The 15,737-nt window shown below is 45.1% G+C and overlaps 1 protein-coding gene across 3 annotated transcripts in view; it reads left to right on the top strand.

Annotated features, from left to right (window-relative positions):
• The window catches only part of BAK1 (BCL2 antagonist/killer 1), a 336,138-nt gene that overhangs the window by 136,798 nt on the left and 183,603 nt on the right, over positions 1-15,737 (top strand). The window lies entirely within an intron of this gene.

The following is a 15,737-nucleotide window of genomic DNA, read 5'->3' as shown; positions in this document are numbered from 1 at the left end:
CTGTATAAATCAGACCATCTTCCTGGGCCTGTAACATGATGTCCAAGAATGAAATCTCTTTGGGATGGTAAGGATATGTGAGCCTGATGTTGGGGCCATTGCAGTTCAATCCCGACATGAAGTTTGATAAATCATTGGCCATGGCATGCCAGATAAACAGAATATCATCTATATATCTGTACCATCCAAGGATCTGGGGGGTGGGCGTGTGCATCATCTGGGAAGATGTATCTTTCCCAGTACCCCAGAAATACGCTGCTCCCATTGTTGTACCCTGTCTTAGCTGGAAGAACTAATCCATCTAATTCCAGAGAGAATCGAGTTGCTTCTAATCCATCCTCATGGGAAATACTTGTATAAAGCTCCTCTATGTCTGGTGCAACGTGAAGCATGTCCGAATCGAAATGCAAACCATCAAGGCGTTTTTAAGGCCTCCATAGTGTCGCTGACATAGGAGGGCAGCGTCTCAACCTGAGGATGCAGATAGTGTTACAAAAATTTGCACACTGGATCGCATAGCCCTCCTATGCCAGAGACAATAGGACACCCTGGGGGTTGACCGGATCCTTATGGACCTTGGGGAGGAGGTAGAAGGTGGGAGCAACAGGAAACTTAGACAGAAAGCCCTCAGCAGTTTTTTGGGGGTGATGATTCCCCTCTCAACAGCTATTTTCAAGATAGTAAGTTTTTTCCCTAAAACCCAGAGTTGGATTATGAGGGAGAGGTATATAAGTATCTTTGTTATGCAACTGCTTAAAGGCCTCTTTTTCATATTTCTCCACCAACCAAATTACCACATTCCCCTCCTTATCCGCTGATTTTATTACGACGCCCTCCATTGATTTTAATTCCTCAATAGCTTGATGCTGTGAACTTGTAAGGTTATCTTTTCTACAAAAGTTATTAATTACTGTATATACTCATGTATAAGTAGACCTGAGTATAAGCCAAGGCACCTAATTTTGCCTCGAAGAACCTGGAAAACGTATTGGCTCGAGTATATGCCGGGTATGCATTCTCCCCTAATCCCCATCCTGGTATGTATGATTCCTTGTTCCCATCCTTGTATGCATGGCCCCTTATTCCCATCCTTGTATGCATGGCTCCTTATCCCTATCCTTGTTATCCTTTTATGCATGGCTCCTTATTCCCATCCTTGTATGCGTGGCTCCTTATTCCCATCCTTGTCATCCTTTTATGCATGGCTCCTTATTCCCATCCTTGTATGCATGGCTCCTTATTCCCATCCTTGTATGCATGGCCCCTTATTCCCATCCTTGTATGCATGGCTCCTTATCCCTATCCTTGTTATCCTTTTATGCATGGCTCCTTATTCCCATCCTTGTATGCGTGGCTCCTTATTCCCATCCTTGTCATCCTTTTATGCATGGCTCCTTATTCCCATCCTTGTATGCATGGCTCCTTATTCCCATCCTTGTCATCCTTTTATGCATTGCTCCTTATTCCCATCCTTGTATGCATGGCTCCTTATTCCCATCCTTGTATGCATGGCTCCTTACTCCCGTCCTTGTATGCATGGCTTCTTATTTCCATCCTTGTCATCCTTGTATGCATGGCTCCTTACTCCCATCCTTGTATGCGTGGCTCCTTATTCCCATCCTTGTATGTGTGGCTCTTTATTCCCATCCTTTTGTATGCGTGGCTCCTTATTCCCATCCTTCTCATCCTTATATGCCTGGCTCCTTATTCCCATCCTTGGCTTCCTTGTGTGCATGGCTCCTTATTCCCATCCTTGTATGCATGGCTCCTTATTCCCATCCTTTTGTATGCATGGCTCCTTATTTCCATCCTTGTCATCCTTGTATGCGTGGCTCCTTACTCCCATCCTTGTATGCGTGGCTCCTTATTCCCGTCCTTGTATGTGTGGCTCTTTATTCCCATCCTTGTCATCTTTGTATGCGTGGCTCCTTATTCCCATCCTTGTATGTATGACCCTCATGAGAAAAGCATTAAAAAACCAAACATCCTACTTACCTTACCCGTGCGTCCTCGCAGCATCTCGTTCCGGCTTCAAGCAGCTCTTCCGGCCGGGTGATCACGTGTCCCTGCTCATTGTTAATCACCTCTCTCCAGCCTATGGGAGTGGAGAGAGGTGAATATTCATTACCTTAATGAGCGGTCACCAGTTAGAGCCCGGCAGCTGCTGGAAGGCGGCGACTGCAGCTGTAACAGGGCGCGCTATAGGAGAAATGAATATTCATTGCCATTGCAGTGAATATTCATTTCTCTTTAGCAGCGGGCACAGACTTTAGCCGCAGCCACTGGCACCTGCCTCCTGTGACCCGCTGCTTGGCTGCTCCGCTCCCCTTCCGCACCATATACTGGGACAATGACTCATGTATGAGCTGAGGGGGGCATTTTCAGCACAAAAAATTGCGCTGAAAGACTCGGCTTATACATGAATATATATGGTAATATACTCGTAAATTCCTCAGACACTAATTTGGTGAAAATTTCAACCTGAGGGCACAATGACGGGGGGGATATTGGGGAGTGGTAGATTTAGTAAAATTTGGCGGTGGAGAAATACCTTGTGTATCTAGAAGAGATTCCATCCCAAGTTCCTCCAGAATCTCAATGACTTCCCTTTCGGCGGTACTATTCATCCGAGTATCAGAGTTGGATTTTGAATGGAGCTTCTTAAGTGCCAGCTTGCGGGAGAAAAGGTTAGGGTCATTCAAGGCTGTGAAAAAGTCGAAATTGTTTGAAGGTGCAAAGGACAACCCAAGACTCAAAACCTCCCTCTGTTATTCAGTAATTATTTTTGAAGATAAGTTAATTATCTCTAATGGGTTTGTTTTGGCTTTCTTGTCCCTTTGGGGTGAAGATGTTGTCTTTCTTTTGTTGTTGGATCTTCCCCCTTTATGCCAGCAGTCCTTCATATATTCATTTCTATCGCATGCAAGCCTGGAACTATCAGGACTAGGGTTGAGCGAAACGGATCGTTCATTTTCATAAGTCACTGACTTTTAGCAAAGTCGGCGTCTCATGAAACCGAGATAAATATTGGCAAGTCTGCCTCCGTGCCATTGTTGTGTGTGGTATCTGTCTCTCATTGTGTGCCACCGAAAACACTGTGTAATACTTGGCCATTTTTTTTTTTTTTGCTAAATTCTCCCTTTTCCAAAAAAAAAATTAGTGGGAGATAAATATTGGCAAGTCTGCCTCCATGCCATTGCTGTGTGTGGTATCTGTCTCTCATTGTGTGCCACCGAAAACACTGTGTAATACTTGGCCATTTTTTTTTTTTGGGGTACATTCTCCCTTTTCCCAAAAAAAAATTAGTGGGAGATAAATATTGGCAAGTCTGCCTCCGTGCCATTGCTGTGTGTGGCATCTGTCTCATTGTGTGGCACCGAAAACACTGTGTAATACTTGGCCTTTTTTTTTTGGGGGGGGGTAAATTCTCCCTTTAAAAAAAAAAAAATTTGTGGGAGATAAATATTGGCAAGTCTGCCTCCGTGCCATTGTTGTGTGTGGTATCTGTCTCTCATTGTGTGCCACCGAAAACACTGTGTAATACTTGGCCATTTTTTTTTTTTTTTGCTAAATTCTCCCTTTTCCAAAAAAAAAATTAGTGGAAGATAAATATTGGCAAGTCTGCCTCCATGCCATTGCTGTGTGTGGTATCTGTCTCTCATTGTGTGCCACCGAAAACACTGTGTAATACTTGGCCATTTTTTTGGGGGGGGGTACATTCTCCCTTTTCCCAAAAAAAAATTAGTGGGAGATAAATATTGGCAAGTCTGCCTCCGTGCCATTGCTGTGTGTGGCATCTGTCTCTCATTGTGTGGCACCGAAAACACTGTGTAATACTTGGCCTTTTTTTTGGGGGGGGTAAATTCTCCCTTTTAAAAAAAAAAAAATTGTGGGAGATAAATATTGGCAAGTCTGCCTCCGTGCCACTGTTGTGTGTGGTATCTGTCTCTCATTGTGTGCCACTGAAAACACTGTGTAATACTTGGCCATTTTTTTTTTTGCTAAATTCTCCCTTTTCCAAAAAAAAAATTAGTGGGAGATAAATATTGGCAAGTCTGCCTCCTTGCCATTGCTGTGTGTGGCATCTGTCTCTCATTGTGTGCCACCGAAAACCACTGTGTAATACTGGGCCTCTTTTTTTTTTTTAGGGTAAATTCTCCCAGAAATAAAAAAAAAATAGTGGGAGACTAAGATTGGCATTTCTGCTTGAGTGCTGGTCCTGTGTGTGCCATCTGTCTCAAATTATTGGGGCACAGAAAACCTAGTGTGTAACATTGGGCCTGATTTTCCTTTCAGTGTCAGGCACCTATAAAGGTATATATAAATCCTAAAGTTTGAGTTCACCTAATAAGTTGTTTTACAGTAACAAATAGCGTTACTTTGGTTACGTTTTGCAAACAATGAGGAAGTCTAGTGGAAGAGGTCGTGGCCGTGGGCGGTCATTGTCAGCTGGTAATGATGGTAGTGGTGGTGGAGCATCAGGTGGTCGTGGTAAAAGCAGTACAGCACCTAAGTCTCGAGTTGTTGAGCCAGGTTCGTTGTCTGGCTACACAAGGCCTCGAACGCTCTCTTTTCTGGGAGTAGGAAAACCACTTTTGAAGCCGGAGCAGGAGGAACAAGTATTGGCTTTCATTGCTGACTCTGCCTCTAACTCTTTCGCCTCCTCCTCGGAAAGTGCCAAATGTCAGAGCAGTGCATCGTCAGTGGATGCTCCCGGTCAGGAACAAGTCGCTTCCTTGTGTCCTTCTCTAAAAACAACAGTTAAGGATGCGTCAGTCGACACAACAGGTTACTCCATGGAGCTCTTTACACATACCGTTCCTGGGTTAGACAGTGAAACAGTTAACAGGCCATGCCCATTAGAAGTTGAATCGGACATGGAGTCCACAGATGCACAGCCACAGCCAGATTACTATGCTGTTCCTTTGACTCAGACCAGAACATTGCCCTCGCAGTGTACTGAGGCAGAATCAAACCCAGCGGAGACTATGGTGCCCCGTCACGAAGGCTATACCACCGGCTTACACGGTGACACAGACGAAATTGCACACGACATAGAAGAGGAGGTCATAGATGACCCAGTTGTGGACCCCAATTGGCAGCCATTGGGGGAACAGGGTGCAGGCGGCAGTAGTTCAGAAGCGGAGGAGGAGCCGCAGCAGGCATCAACATCACAACAGGTTCCATCTACCGGGCCCGTATATGGCCAAAAACGCGTGGCAAAAACAAAACCAGTTGGAGAACAGCATGGCCATCCGGTTAAAGAAGCTCAGTCTGCAATGCCTGAAAAGGTATCCGATAGTAGAAAGAGTGCAGTCTGGCATTTTTTTAAACAACATCCAAATGATCAGCGCAAAGTCATCTGTCAAAAATGTTCAACTACCTTAAGCAGAGGTCAGAATCTTAAAAGTCTAAATACAAGTTGCATGCATAGACATTTATCCACCATGCATTTGCAAGCCTGGACTAACTACCAAACGTCCCTAAAGGTTGCAGCACCCTCGGCCAATGAAGCTAGTCAGCAACGCTACATCCCTTCCCTCCCTGTAAGCCCACCATTTCCCGCGCCACCTGCAGTATCTGTGCAGCTTTCGTCGCCAGGCCAAAGCAGTCAGGGAATCACCAGGTTAGTAGTAGGAAACACTGCATGTAGAGCACCGGCAAGAATACCATCTCCAACCCTCTCTCACTCACCCATGTCCACCGGCACCACCGCTAGTTCCACGATCTCCAGCTCTCCAGTCCAGCTCACCCTACATGAGACTCTTGTTAGGAAAAGGAAGTACTCATCCTCGCATCCGCGTACACAGGGTTTGAACGCCCACATTGCTAGACTAATCTCATTAGAGATGATGCCCTACCGGTTAGTTGAAAGCGAAGCTTTCAAAGCGCTGATGGACTATGCTGTACCACGCTTTGAGCTACCCAGTCGGCACTTCTTTTCTAGAAAAGCCATCCCAGCCCTCCAACAGCATGTTAAAGACCGCATCGTCCATGCACTCAGGCAGTCTGTGACTACAAAGGTGCACCTGACAACAGATGCATGGACCAGTAGGCATGGCCAGGGACGTTACGTGTCCATCACGGCACACTGGGTGAATTTGGTAGATGCAGGGTCCACAGGGGACAGCAATATTGGGACAGTTCTGCCTAGCCCACGGTCAAGGAAAGAGTTGGCTGTAGGCGTTCGCCCCCCCTCCTCCTCTTCCTCCTCCTTCTCCTGCAGAAGCGAGAGCTCGTCCACAGACCGCAGTCACACATCCACTCCATCCGCAGCTGCCACTGTTGCACACCAGGTGTGCCATTATGGGACAGCTATTGGCAAGCGTCAGCAGGCTGTATTGGCAATGAAGTGTTTGGGCGACAACAGACACACCGCGGAAGTTCTGTCCGAGTTCTTGCAGAAAGAAACTCAGTCATGGCTGGGCACTGTACATCTTAAGGCAGGCAAGGTAGTGAGTGATAACGGAAGGAATTTCATGGCTGCCATAGCCCTTTCCCAACTGAAACACATTCCTTGCCTGGCTCACACCTTAAACCTGGTGGTGCAGTGCTTCCTGAAAAGTTATCCGGGGTTACCCGACCTGCTCCTCAAAGTGCGCAGACTTTGCTCGCATATCCGCCGTTCGCCTGTACACTCCAGCCGTATGCAGAACTATCAGCGTTCTTTGAACCTTCCTCAGCATCGCCTAATCATCGACGTTGCAACAAGGTGGAACTCCACACTGCACATGCTTCAGAGAGTGTGCGAACAGAGGCGTGCTGTTATGTATTTGTGGGAGGATACACGGGCAGGCAGTTGGATGGCAGACATGGAGTTGTCAGGTGTGCAGTGGTCGAAGCTACAAGACCTGTGTCAAGTTTTTCAGTGTTTTGAGGAATGCACACGGCTGGTTAGTGCAGACAACGCCATAATAAGCATGAGCATCCCCCTAATGCGTCTGCTGATGCAAAGTTTGACGCACATAAAGGAGCAGGCATCTGCAGCCGAGGAAGAGGAAAGCCTTGATGACAGTCAGCCATTGTCTGGTCAGGGCCGTGTAGAGGACGCGGTAGTGGGCGAAGAGGAGGAGGAGGACGAGGAGGATGATGGGGATGAGTACTTTTTTAATGAGGAAGCTTCTCCTGGGCCAACAGAAATTAGTGGAGTTGCAAGGCCGGGTTCTGTTTTTTTAAGGGAGACAAGTGACGTAGATTTGCCTGTAACTGCCCCTCAACCCAGCACAACCGCAGATTTGACAACTGGAACTTTGGCCCACATGGCGGATTATGCCTTACGTATCCTCAAAAAGGACACACGCATTATTAAAATGATGAGCGATGACGATTACTGGTTGGCCTGCATCCTTGACCCTCGCTATAAAGGCAAATTGCAAAATATTATGCCACATGAGAACCTCGAACAAATATTAGCAACCAAACAAGCTACTCTTGTAGACCGTTTGATTCAGGCATTCCCAGCACACAGCGCCCGTGATGGTTCTCACACAAGCTGCAGGGGGCTACAGAGGTGTTAGAGGTGCACAGATCAGAAGTGGCGTTGGTCAGAGGGGTTTTCTGACCAGGTTGTGGAGTGATTTTGCAATGACCGCAGACAGGACAGGTACTGCAGCATCTATTCAAAGTGACAGGAGACAACATTTGTCCAGTATGGTTACTAACTACTTTTCCTCCCTTATCAATGTTCTCCCTCAAGCGTCATTCCCATTTGATTACTGGGCATCCAAATTAGACACCTGGCCTGAATTGGCAGAATATGCATTGCAGGAGCTTGCTTGCCCAGCAGCTAGTGTGCTATCAGAAAGAGTATTCAGTGCTGCTGGTTCAATATTAACCGAAAAAAGGACTCGTCTGGCTACCCAAAATGTGGATGATCTCACCTTCATTAAAATGAACCACTCCTGGATTTCAAATTATTTTGCCCCACCTTTCCCGGCTGACAGCTAGCTTTCCTATAAAAAGGTTTTGCTTGTGGACTGGTCTTACTGAGTGTTCAAATCTCTTAATTTGCAGCAGCTGTTTGACCAGCATACGACATGTTTACACATCCCCCAATGGGAAAACTCCCCCCACGGGGCCGTTGTCTCACTCTCGACACTTGGCGCAAGCACCCGTTAGTTACAGTGCTGTTTGTCAGAAGAGGTGGGTGTGCTCGCTTTTGGTCGACGGCACTGCCACTGGGTCCCTCATAGTACAATGTAGTGTCTCTGGCGGTGGTGGTGTGCACCCAACGTCAGACACACCGTTGTAACATGAGGGGCCCTGGGGCGGTACCGCCGGCCACAAGAAAGTTCCCCCCCCCAGCTCAAACTGTGCTCTACCACGTGCAAAATTATCTCGCACAGCTCCACCAATGTTTAGTCTATGCGCTGACATCATTCAATGCCTGGCACTGACAAACAATACCAATTTGTTGACATCTATGATGCTAGTTAAAGTAGTCTGGGTCAGTGTCCTATATTGACACCAGTAAATACTAATTTACTGCCAAATTACTTTGTCATAAACTCTGCAGATGAGCCCACCCCTGTACCTAAGCATGCCACCCTTTTTTTTATTTATAGTTGTTTTGCGAGACATTAACATCTATTTATTTTTTGGGAGTACTAACTGTGTCAGTCACTTCTTGCAATACTCCTCCACTGACCACAATGCTGCCTGCCTGTGTATCCATGTAACCGATTTAAAACTGCCATGCCTGCCTATTGTTTGTTATTTTAGGCCTTTGATAGCCTGTCTGCGGCTCCTACTTGCAATACTCCTCCACTGACCACAATGCTGTCTGCCTGTGTATCCATGTAACCGATTTAAAACTGCCATGCCTGCCTATTGTTTGTTATTTTAGGCCTTTGTTAGCCTGTCTGCAGCCCCTACTTGCAATACTCCTCCACTGACCACACCAATGCTGCCCGTGTACCCAAGGAACCTATTTAAAAGTTCATAGAGCCTAGTTATATATTTTATTTACTATTAATAAGGCCATGATGGACTACGCTGTACCACGCTACAAGCTAACCAGTCGACACTTCTTTTGCGAGAAAAGCCATCCCAACCCTCCACCAGCATGTAAAAGACCGCATTGTCCATGCACTCTGGCAATCTGTGAGTACAAAGGTGCACCTGACAACAGACGCATGGACCTGTAGGCATGGCCACGGAAGATTACGTGTCCATTACGGCGCAATGGGTTAATGTGGTGGATGCATGGTCCACAGGGGACAGCCTACTAAGTCTGTCTGCAGTCCCTAATTCAAATTGTCCTCCACTGTCTAAATCGGAGCTTCCACCTTCTGGCTTTCGGCCTATAGTATCAGAAATTAACCCCTTCGCGACATGCGCCGTACTAGTACTGCGCTGCCGGCACTGCATTAGTGCCAGCCGCAGTACTAGTACGGCGCATCGATCACCGCGGTCTCGCGCTGAGCGCCGCGGTGATCAGGTGCGGGTGTCAGCTGTATATGACAGCTGACACCCCGCAGCAATGCCCACGATCGGCGCTGTCGCCGATCGCGGGCATTTAACCCCTCTGATGCCGCTGTCAATAGTGACAGCGGCATAGAGGGGGATCGCGCAGGGACGGGGGCTCCCTGCGCTCTCCCACCGGAGCAGCGCGATGAGATCGCGCTGCTCCGGTGACCTGGAAGGAGTCCCCGGATCCAAGATGGCCACGGGACTCCTTCCGGGTCATGAGATGACCCTGCTTGCCGGCGTCTGCTGAGAATTCCTCATAGCAGGCGCCGGCAAGCCTCTGCAATGTGCCTGTCAGATCGATGATCTGACAGAGTGCTGTGCACACTGTCAGATCACCGATCTGTGATGTCCCCTCCTGGGACAAAGTAAAAAAGTTAAAAAAAAAATTTTCCACATGTGTAAAAAAAAAAAATAAATAAAAAAAAAAAAATTCCCATAAATACATTTCTTTATCTAAATTTTAAAAAAATCACACAATAAAAGTACACATATTTGGTATCGCCGCGTCCATAACGACCCCACCTATAAAACTATATCACTAGTTAACCCCTTCAGTGAACACCGTAAAAAAAAAAAAAAAAACGAGGCAAAAAACAACGCTTTATTCTCATACCGCCAAACAAAAAGTGGAATAACACGCGATCAAAAAGACGGATATAAATAAGCATGGTACCGCTGAAAACGTCATCTTGTCCCGCAAAAAAAAGCCGCCATACAGCATCATCAGCAGAAAAATAAAAAAGTTATAGCTCTCAGAATAAAGCGATGCAAAATCAATTATTTTTTTATATAAAATAGTTTTTATTGTGTAAAAGCGCCAAAACATAAAAAAATTACATAAATGCGTTATCGCTGTAATCGTACTGACCCGAAGAATAAAACTGCTTTATCCTTTTTACCAAACGCGGAACGGTATAAACGCCCCCCCTAAAAGAATTTCAGGAATTGCTGGTTTTTGTTCATTCCGCCTCCCAAAAATCGGAATAAAAAGCGATCAAAAAATGTCATGTACCCGAAAATGGTACCAATAAAAACGTCAACTCGTCCTGCAAAAAACAAGATTTCACATAACTCTGTGGACCAAAATATGGAAAAATTATAGCTCTCAAAATGTGGTGATGCAAAAACTATTTTTTGCAATAAAAAGCGTCTTTTAGTGTGTGATGACTGCCAACCATAAAAATCCGCCCAAAAAACGCTATATAAGTTAATCAAATCCCCCTTCATCACCCCCTTAGTTAGGGAAAAATAATAAAATTTTAAAAAATATATTTATTTCCATTTTCCCGTTAGGCTACTTTCACACTAGCGTCGGTACGGGGCCGTCGCGCTGCTTCGGCCCGACATACCGACGCATACTGTGCAAGCGCTGCACAACGGGGGCAGTGGATGCTGTTTTTCCACGCATCCGCTGCCCCATTGTGAGGTGCGGGGAGGTGGGGGTGGAGTTCCAGCCGCGCATGCGCGGTCGGAAATGGTGGACCGTCGGCACAAAAAAAGTTACATGTAACGTTTTTTGCTGCCGGCGGTCCGCCACAACACGACGCAACCGTCGCACGACGCTTGTGACGTGTGTCAATACGTCGCTAATGTTAGTCTATGGGGAAAAAACGCATCCTGCAGATGACTTTGCAGGATGCGTTTTTTCGCCAAAACGACGCAATTGCGACGTATGCAAAAAAATGCTAGTGTGAAAGTAGTGCTAGGGTTAGGACTAGGGTTAGGGCTAGGGTTAGGGTTGGGGTTAGGGTTTCAGTTAGAATTGGGGAGTTTTCACTGTTTAGGCACATCAGGGGCTCTCCAAACGCGACATGGCATTCAATCTCAACGCGTTTGTTTGCGTAAAAAACGCATGCGTTTTTATAGAAAAAAACCAGAACACACACTAAAAAGTCACCCACCACCATCAAGGTGATAAAGGGATCCAAACCCTAACCCTAACCCTACCCCTAAACTCACCCCTAACCGTTTAATGAACATTTTCTGACAGTCATAGTGCCACGTATTTCAGTGCCACGTATTTCAGTGCCACGTATTTCAGTGCCACGATATTTCAGTGCCACGTCTTTCAGTGCCACATCTTTCAGTGCCACGATATGTCAGTGCCACGATATGTCAGTGCCACGTCTTTCAGTGCCACAATATTTCAGTGCCACGTATTTCAGTGCCACGTCTTTCAGTGCCACAATATTTCAGTGCCACACATTTCAGTGCCACGATATTTCAGTGCCACGTATTTCAGTGCCACGTATTTCAGTGCCACGTCTTTCAGTGCCACGTCTTTCAATGCCACGTCTTTGAAATATCGTGGCACTTAAATATGTGGCACTGAAATACGTGGCACTGAAATATCGTGGCATTTACGTGAAATACGTGGCACTTAAATACGTGGCCACTGAAATACGTGGCCACTGAAATATTGTGGCATTTACGTGAAATACGTGGCACTTATATACGTGGCACTTATATACGTGGCACTTATATACGTGGCACTTATATACGTGGCCACTGAAATATCGTGGCACTTATATACGTATATACGTATATAAACGTATTTCAGTGCCACGTATTTCAGTGCCACGTATTTCGGGTTAGGGGTAGGGTTAGGGGTAGGGTTAGGGTTAGATTTTTTCGTTTTTTTCTTGTTTTCTTGTGTTTTTCTATAAAAACGCATGCGTCTAAAAAACACATGCGTTTTACCGCGTTTACATGCGTTTTTTCACAAATGCGTTTTTTAAAAAAACGCATGCAGATAAAAACGCAAGTGTGAAACGAGCCTTACCCTTGGGAAAATAAAAACATGGGGGCTAAAATATAATTTTCGTGGAAAAAAAAATATTTTTTATTTTCGCGGCTCTGCGTGATAAACTGTAGTGAAACACTTGTTGGTTCAAAGTTCTCACAACACATCTAGATAAGTTCCGTGGGGGGTCTAATTTCTAATATGGGGTCACTTGTGGGGGGTTTCTACTGTTTAGGTACATCAGGGGCTCTGCAAATGCAACATGACACCTGCAGACCAATCCATCTAAGTCTGCATTTCAAACGGCGCTCCTTCCCTTCCGAGCTCTGCTGTGCGCACAAACAGTGGTTCCCCCCCATATATGGGGTATCAGCGTACTCAGGACAAATTGGACAACAACTTTTGTTGTCCAATTTCTCCTGTTACCCTTGAGAAAATAAAAACGTGGGGGCTAAAATATAATTTTCGTGGAAAAAAAAATATTTTTTATTTTCGCGGCTCTGCGTGATAAACTGTAGTGAAACACTTGTTGGTTCAAAGTTCTCACAACACATCTAGATAAGTTCTGTGGGGGGTCTAGTTTCCAATATGGGGTCACTTGTGGGGGGTTTCTACTGTTTAGGTGCATCAGGGGCTCTGCAAATGCAACATGACACCTGCAGACCAATCCATCTAAGTCTGCATTTCAAACGGCGCTCCTTCCCTTCCGAGCTCTGCCGTGTGCCCAAACAGTGGTTCCCCTCAATGTATGGGGTATCAGCGTACTCAGAACAAATTGGACAATAACTTTTGTGGTCCAATTTCTCCTGTTACCCTTGGGGGAAAAAAATTGCGGGCTAAAACATCATTTTGTGGAAAGAAAAAATGATTTTTTAATTTTCACAGTGCTACATTCTAAACTTTAGTGAAACAACTGGGGGTTAAAAGTGCTCACCACATATCTAGATAAGTTCCTTAGGGGGTCTTCTTTCCAAAATGGTGTCACTTGTGGGGGTTTTCACTGTTTAGGCACGTCAGGGGCTCTCCAAACACGAAATGGGTTCCGATCTCAATTCCAGCCAATTTTGCATTGAAAAGTCAAATGGCGCTCCATCCCTTCCGAGCTCTGCCATGCGCCCAAACAGTGGTTTATCCCCATATATGAAGTATCAGCGTACTCAGGACAAATTGCACAATAACTTTTGGGGTCCAATTTATCCTGCTACCCTTGGGAAAATAAAAAATTTGGGGCAAAAAGATCATTTTTTGTGAAAATTAATATTATTTTTTTTTTACGGCTCTACATTATAAACTTCTGTGAAGCACTTGGAGGTTCAAAGTGCTCACCACACATCTAGATTAGTTCCTTAGAGGGTCTACTTTCCAAAATGGTGTCACTTGTGGGGGTTTCCACTGTTTAGGCACGTCAGGGGCTCTCCAAACACGACATGGGTTCCGATCTCAATTCCAGCCAATTTTGCATTGAAAAGTCAAATGGCGCTCCTTCCCTTCCGAGCTCTGCCATGCGCCCAAACAGTGGTTTATCCCCATATATGAAGTATCAGCGTACTCAGGACAAATTGTACAACAACTTTTGGGGTCCAATTTATCCTGCTACCCTTGGGAAAATAAAAAATTTGGGGTAAAAAATCATTTTTTGTGAAAATTAATATTAAATTTTTTTTACGGCTCTACATTATAAACTTCTGTGAAGCACTTGGAGGTTCAAAGTGCTCACCACACATCTAGATAAGTTCCTTAGGTGGTATTCTTTCCAAAATGGTGTCACTTGTGGGGGTTTCCACTGTTTAGGCACGTCAGGGGCTCTCCAAACACGACATGGGTTCCGATCTCAATTCCAGCCAATTTTGCATTGAAAAGTCAAATGGCGCTCCTTCCCTTCCGAGCTCTGCCATGTGCCCAATCAATGGTTTACCCCAACATGTGGGGTATCGGCGTACTCAGGACAAATTGTACAACAACTTTTTTGGTCCAATTTCTCCTGTTACCCTTGGTAAAGTAAAACAAATTGGATCTGAAGTAAAAAAAAAAAGTTGAATGTTCAATTTTTTTTAAATATTCCAAAAATTCCTGTGAAGCACCTGAAGGGTTAATAAACTTTTTGAATGTGGTTTTGAGTACCTTGAGGGGTGCAGTTTTTAGAATGGTGTCACTTTTGGGCATTTTCTGTCATATAGACCCCTCAAAGTCACTTCAAGTGTGAGGTGGTCCATAAAAAAAATGGTTTTGCAAATTTTGTTGCAAAAATGAGAAATCGCTGGTCAACTTTTAACCCTTATAACTCCCTAACAAAAAAAAATTATGTTTCCAAAATTGTGCTGATGTAAAGCAGACATGTGGGAAATGTTGTTAATTAACTATATTATGTGATATAACTCTCTAATTTAAGGGCATAAAAAATAAAAATTTGAAAATTGCTAAATTTTCATAATTTTCGACAAATTTCTGTTTTTTTCACAAATAAATGCAAGTCATATCGAAGAAGTTTTACCACTATCATAAAGTACAATATGTCACGAGAAAACATTCTCAGAATCACCAGGATCCGTTGAAGCGTTTCAGAGTTATGACCTCATAAAGTGACAGTGGTCAGAATTGTAAAAATTGGCCGTGTCACTTAGGTGAAAACAGGCTTTGGGGTGAAGGGGTTAAACTGCATTTGGCCTTCAACTTTGGTTACGGCCTACTAACGGTGTCTGCCCCTGCCTGGTGTTTGCCCTCAACTGAATAAAGCTGAGCTTCCACCTTCTGGCTTTCGGCTTATAGTATCAGATATTAAACTGCATTTGGCCTTCAACTTTGGTTACGGCCTACTAACGGTGTCTGCCCCTCCCTGGTGTTTGTCCTCAACTGAATAAAGCTGAGCTTCAACCTTCTGGCTCTAATTTTTTTTTTTTTTTTTTAGTGCTGGTTGGGGCATAATACCTCTGTTTGCTGCTCCCTGGTGTTGACCTCAACTGAATAAAGCTGAGCTTCCACCTTCTGGCTTTCGGCCTATAGTATCAGATATTAAACTGCATTTGGCCTTCAACTTTGGTTACGGCCTACTAACGGTGTCTGCCCCTGCCTGGTGTTTTTCCTCAACTGAATAAAGCTGAGCTTCAACCTTCTGGCTCTCATTAAGTGCTGTGTTTTTAAAAATTGGTGGTTAGGGCCTACTAGCGGTGTCTGCCCCTCCCTGGTGTTTGCCCTCAACTGATTAAAGCTGAGCTTCCACCTTCTGGCTTTCAGCCTATAGTATCAGATATTAAACTGCATTTGGCCTTCAACTTTGGTTACGGCCTACTAACGGTGTCTGCCCCTCCCTGGTGTTTGCCCTCAACTGAATAAAGCTGAGCTTCAGTCTTTAGGCTTTTGGCCTAAAGTATCAGATATTAAACTGCATTTGGCCTATTAGTGTGTTTGGGCCCTTAAAACAGTGTCTGCTGCTCCTGGGTTTGCTACTCCACTGAACAAAGCAATGCCGCCTGTTTAGTCCTGTTACCAATTTTGAACTGCATTTAGCCTACTTTATTCTTTGGCC

The sequence above is a fragment of the Ranitomeya variabilis genome, chromosome 3 (assembly GCF_051348905.1).
Source record: "Ranitomeya variabilis isolate aRanVar5 chromosome 3, aRanVar5.hap1, whole genome shotgun sequence".
Lineage (NCBI taxonomy): Eukaryota > Metazoa > Chordata > Amphibia > Anura > Dendrobatidae > Ranitomeya > Ranitomeya variabilis.
This window is presented reverse-complemented; position numbering and strand designations above follow the sequence as displayed.